Raw genomic sequence first — 6,579 nt, forward strand, 5'->3', positions numbered from 1 at the left:
ATTAGCAAGCTGCCGCTTTAATTCCTCAAATGCTTCATTGGCGGCGTTACTCCAGACGAAGTTATCCGTTTTCTTCAGCATCGGATATAAAGGGATGGCCTTCTCCCCAAGGCGACTGATAAACCGGCTCAACGCGGCAATCCGGCCTGCCAGGCGTTGAACATCATTGATACACTTCGGTTTAGCCAAAGAAGTTATAGCCTTGATTTTCTCCGGATTAGCTTCGATGCCTCTGTTAGATACCAGAAAACCCAAGAGCTTGCCTGCCGGTAAACCAAAGACACACTTGGCCGGATTAAGCATCATTTTATAAACCCGGAGGTTATCAAAGGTCTCCTTCAAGTCATCAATCAATGTATCCTCCTTTCTTGATTTCACCACAATATCATCCACATACGCATGAACATTGCGGCCGATCTGATCATGAAGACAATTCTGCACACACCGCCGATAAGTCGCCTGGGCACTCTTGAGCCCAAAGGGCATAGACACATAGCAGAAGGCTTTAAAGGGAGTTATGAAGGATGTCTTCTCCTGGTCCTTAACTGCCATTTTGATCTGATGGTAACCAGAATACGTGTCCAGAAAGCTCAAACACTCGCAACCCGCCGTAGCATCAATGATTTGATGAATACGAGGGAGGGCAAAAGGATCTGCTGGACAAGCCTTGTTGAGATCTGTGTAGTTCACACACATACGCCAAGTGCCGTTCTTCTTGAGTACCAGCACCGGATTAGCCAACCACTCAGGATGAAACACTTCGATGATAAACCCAGCCGCCAAAAGCCTGGCAACTTCCTCACCAATAGCCTTGTGTCTTTCTTCATTGAACCGGCGAAGAAATTGCTTGACCGGTTTATACTTGGGATCGACATTGAGAGTATGCTCAGCGAGTTCTCTCGGTACACCTGGCATGTCAGAAGGCTTCCACGCAAAGATGTCCCGGTTCTCACAGATGAACTCGATGAGTGCGCTTTCCTATTTTGGATCCAAATTAGTGCTGATGCTAAACTGCTTGGATGAATCGCCAGGAACAAAATCAACAAGCTTAGTCTCATCAGCCGATTTAAACTTCAAGGCCGGATCATGCTCTATAGTTGGTTTCTTCAATGAAGTCATATCTGCCGGATCAACATTATCCTTGTAAAACTTCAACTCTTCAGTTGCACAAACCGACTCAGCATAAGCCGCATAACCTTCTTCACATTCCAAAGCAATCTTGCGGCTCCCATGCACTGTTATAGTTCCCTTGTGACCCGGCATCTTGAGCTGCAGATAGACATAACAGGGCCTTGCCATGAACTTAGCATAAGCCGGCCGTCCAAACAGGGCATGATATGGGCTCTTGATTTTCACCACTTCAAAAGTCAATGTCTCTGATCTTGAATCATGCTCATCTCCAAAAGCCACCTCCAGGGCTATCTTACCGACAGGATATGCTGATTTACCAGGCACTACACCATGGAAGACTGTGTTGGACGGTTTAAGATTTTTATCTGTTAACCCCATGCGCCAGAAGGTCTCATAATAAAGGATATTGATACTACTCCCTCCATCCATGAGTACCTTGGTGAACTTATAACCTCCAACCTGAGGAGCTACCACCAATGCCAGATGACCCGGATTATCAACCCGGGGTGGATGATCCTCTCTACTCCACACGATCGGCTGCTCAGACCAGCGCAAGTAACGGGGCACCGCCAGTTCAACGGAATTTACTGCCATTTTATGAAGTTTCTGATCGCGCTTGCATAGACTAGTGGTGAAGACATGATACTGCCCACTATTCAACTGCTTCGGGTTGCTCTGGTAGCCCGATTGCTGCTGATTGCCCTGATTATTATAACCACCTTGATTGCCCTGATTGCCTTGATTACCATGTCCGCTCTGATTACCGTGAAAACCTGAACCAGAACTGCCTCCACCGTAACCCGGCCCATGAGATCCAGGGCCTGAACCGCCGCCCGGTCCGTGATCATACCGAAAAAGTCGGAATTTTTGAACTCCTGCATGATATAACAATCTTTCCAGAGGTGCGTAGCCGGTTTGTCCTGCGACCTGTGCTTTGGGCAAGGCTGGTTTAACAGATAAGACAGGCGGTCCGGATTAGGACTTGGCCCTCCGCCATGCCGGGGCGGTTTACCCTTATGCCGCTGGCCCTTTTCCTGCGCGTTAGTATTAGCCACAAAATCTAAACTGTTATCCGCTTTACGCTTACCACTGTTTCCATGACCCGCCGGGTTATGCTACTGCCCCTTGTTGTTGCTGCTCTTCTTTCCCTTCCCTGTCTTGTCATCATCAGACTCGGGGTCCTTGGTACTATTAGAGTCGGCATACTTTACCAGAGCTGCCATGAGTGTTCCCATGTCATTACAATGATGTTTGAGCCGTCCCAACTTCAACTTCAGAGGTGCAAACCGGCAATTGCCTTCCAATGTCAAGACTGCTGTATCAGCGTTGATGCGGTATGATGAATGGCAAAATTTGCGAAACCCGACGCACCCAATGGGTTGTTGATTCTCCTTCCTCCTGGACACAGGCAGCTAAGTCCACAATTGACATGGGCTGTTTGCATGTATCCTTGAAATTCTGGATAAACCGGGCTCTCAACTCGGCCCATGACCCAATGGAGTTAGCTGGCAAGTTTTTCAACCAAGTGCGAGTCGTTCCTTCCAACATCATGGTGAAGTATTTGGCGCACGCCGCATGATCCACATCCATCATCTCCATTGCCATCTCATAGCTTTCGACCCACGACTCAGGGGATAAATCGGCGGTGTAATTCGACACTTTACGTGGGCCTCTGAAATCCTTGGGCAGGCGCACGTTGCGCAGTGCTGGGATGAGACACGGCACTCCCAAAGAGCTGGAAGTAACCCCTGGTTCCACCGACGTGGTTGGACGAACCGGAGTAAGTTGGCGGGCCTCATGCTGCGCTGCTAACTCTGCCTCTCGACGTGCCCTAGCACGATCCACCACATCCTGAGCATCACCGCCGCCCCCTGCCAAGTTATGATCACGAGGCGGATCACGGTTTCGCGCACTGCTTGACACGGCCGGTTCATTGATATGCCTGCTGTAACTCCGGCTTGGGCGGAGAGTAGAATGAATCCTTTCGCGACTATATGAGTAAGCCTGCTGCTGAGTTAAAGCTGTCTGAAGGAGCTCCCTAGCCCGTCGCGTTTCAACCACTACTGGGGACTCGCCTTCGATCGGGAGAGCCGCCAGTCGTGAAGCAGCAGTGACAATGTTATCCATCGGGTTAGAGTGGTGACCCCGCGGTGTTGGGACGTGCTGTGACGAACCGTTGTTCTGACGAGGCGGATCAGTCAGACGTGGCTGAACCGGAGCCCCCGTTCCAGGTGCCTCCGCCCGGTTTACCGCTGGCGGGTTGCTGGTCCCCGCTCCTGGGGTATTAAAGAGGTTCTTGGCCTCATAAACCAGCGGTAGGTGAGATCGGTACCTTCTCCTCATGACATCGTTTGACGCGCTCTGATCCAGCATAAGCCGGTAAGCCTGTGCATCCAACGCGGCCCATTCCGCAGCCATCCTGGTGTCCTCAGCTGCCAGGTCGGCCTTGGCCTGGGTTATTTGATCTTTCACCTTCGCAATTTCCGCATTATGCTCATCTTGATTCACCGGATTAACCTCCGCCATAAGTGCTGCCAAGGCGTCAAATAAATCAGATAAAACCTGAGCCGGCGGTTGCATAGGGCCTCCTGCCCCGGCCGCTGTCGCTCCTACTAATCCGGAAATCATCGCCGCCGTGGTCGAAGAGTGGAGCGCTGGCTGTGTACCGTCCATGAAGATCGCAACCCGGTTTGGCAGATCAAAGGGGTCCAGAATACTGTCGCCATCGGAACAGCCCCAAATCCGGCCATCTTGCAATTGGTACAATGACTCGGTCTCTCCGGTCGATGACTCGTCGCCGGAATAAACGACGGTTTCGCCACCAGATTCCGATCTATCCTCAGATTCCACTCCATGGATGACTCCCACGAAGGCACGCTTCATGACAGGCTTAACCCTGGCAGATCTCGCACGCTGAGCCGTCTCAATGATGTCGGTGCAGATGTCCGGCTCAGGGCCCGGTACGCCGATCTTGCCAATGAAAACGTGGATGCCACCGAAGGGGACCCGGTACCCATACTCGATTGAGTCGGCCTCGGGGCCCAGCCCGCGTCGTCGATGTAGAGTTTGCCGCGACGACTCTTGGTCATCCGGCCCACAGCTTAACCCTTGAGACCTTCGAAGCTGCCCTCTAAGAACTCGAAACCATCGTGTGATAGCCCCACGGTGGGCGCCAACTGTCGTGGTTTTGTCACGGCAGATGTCCTAGAGAAAGGACTTAGTTGTGGAGCCATCGTGACGGGTTAGCTTAAAGGGGTTAAAGCGGACAAGGGAGGCAGGGAGTTTATACTGGTTCGGACCCTTGCGGTGAAGGTAAAAGCCTACGATCCAGTTGTTGTGGGATTGCTTGGGTTTTGATGACCAGGGAGCGAATACGCTTTGCCTGGGTCTCGAGTTGTTGTCTGTTGTCCTTAAACCGCCGCCGGGTCGTCCCGTTATATACATGGGTTGACGCCCGTCGGTTTACAGGGTCCCGAGGCCGGCTCATAAACGTGTCCGGCTCGGTCTCTGCTCTTTCTATCTTATAACACAAGTTTACATATCAACGTCGGTTTATCACTACAGGTCTTAATCCTCCTTTGGGCCCTGGGTTTACTTAAAGCGCCATCATCTTTGTCTTCATTGGCTTCAAGTATAATAATTCATTATGGGGATAACCCGGCCTCTCCGGGCCGGTTTACGCCCAGTAGTAATATCCCCAACACAACGGGTGTAAGCCAGTTTTGCACACGCAGAATACTCGGGTTAAACTTGACGAGCCTAGCATATGCAGATATGACCTCAGAACACTGAGACCGAAAGGTCGAGCGTGAATCATATAGTAGATATGATCAACATAGTGATGTTCACCATTGAAAACTACTCCATCTCACGTGATGATCGGACATGGTTAAGTAAAGATGGATCACGTGATCACTTAGATGATTAGAGGGATGTCTATCTAAGTGGGAGTTCTTAAGTAATATGATTAATTGAACTTTAATTTATCATGAACTTAGTACCTGATAGTATTTTGCTTATCTATGTTGTTGTAGATAGATGGCCCGTGTTGTTGTTCCGTTGAATTTTAATGCGTTCCTTGAGAAAGCTAAGTTGAAAGATGATGATAGCAATTACACGGACTGGGTCCGTAACTTGAGGATTATCGTCATTGCTGCACATAAGAATTACGTCCTGGAAGCACCATTGGGTGCCAGGCCTGCTACAGATGCAACTGACGACGTTAAGAACGTCTGGCAGAGCAAAGCTGATGACTACTCGATAGTTCAGTGTGCCATGCTTTACGGCTTAGAACCGAGAGTTCAACGATGTTTTGAACGTCGTGGAGCATATGAGATGTTCTAGGAGTTGAAGTTAATATTTCAAGCAAGTGCCCGGATTGACAGATATGAAGTCTCCAATAAGTTCTATAGCTGTAAGATTGAGGAGAATAGTTCTGTCAGTGAACATATACTCAAAATGTCTGGGTATAATAATCACTTGATTCAACTGGGAGTTAATCTTCCGGATGATAGTGCATTGACAGAATTCTTCAATCACTGCCACGAAGCTACAAGAGCTTTGTGATGAACTGTAATATGCAAGGGATTGATAAGACAATTCCCGAGCTCTTCGCGATGCTAAAAGCTGCGGAGGTAGAAATCAAGAAGGATCATCAAGTGTTGATGGTCAACAAGACCACCAGTTTCAAGAAAAAGGGTAAAGGGAAGAAGAAGGGGAACTTCAAGAAGAACGGCAAACAAGTTGCTGCTCAGGAGAAGAAACCCAAGTCTGGACCTAATCCTGAGACTGAGTGCTTCTACTTCAAACAGACTGGTCACTCGAAGCGGAACTGCCCCAAGTATTTGGCCGATAAGAAGGATGGCAAGGTAAACAAAGGTATATGTGATATACATGTTATTGATGTGTACCTTACTAATGCTCGCAGTAGCACCTGGGTATTTGATACTGGTTTTGTTGCTAATATTTGCAACTCGAAACAGGGACTACGGATTAAGCGAAGATTGGCTAAGGATAAGGTGACGATGCACGTGGGAAATGGTTCCAAAGACGACGTGATCGCAGTCGGCACGCTACCTCTACATCTACCTTCGGGATTAGTTTTAGACCTGAATAATTGTTATTTGGTGCCAGCGTTGAGCATGAACATTATATATGGATCTTGTTTGATGCGAGACGGTTATTCATTTAAATCAGAGAATAATGGTTGTTCTATTTATATGAGTAATATCTTTTATGGTCATGCACCCTTGAAGAGTGATCTATTTATATTAAATCTCGATAGTAGTGATACACATATTTATAATATTGAAGCCAAAAGATGCAGAGTTGATAATGATAGTGCAACTTATTTGTGGCACTGCCGTTTAGGTCATATTGGTGTAAAGCGCATCAAGAAACTCCATACTGATGGACTTTTGGAATCACTTGATTATGAATCACTTGGTA

Source organism: Aegilops tauschii, chromosome 3, assembly GCF_002575655.3.
Source record: "Aegilops tauschii subsp. strangulata cultivar AL8/78 chromosome 3, Aet v6.0, whole genome shotgun sequence".
Taxonomy (NCBI): Eukaryota; Viridiplantae; Streptophyta; class Magnoliopsida; order Poales; family Poaceae; genus Aegilops; species Aegilops tauschii.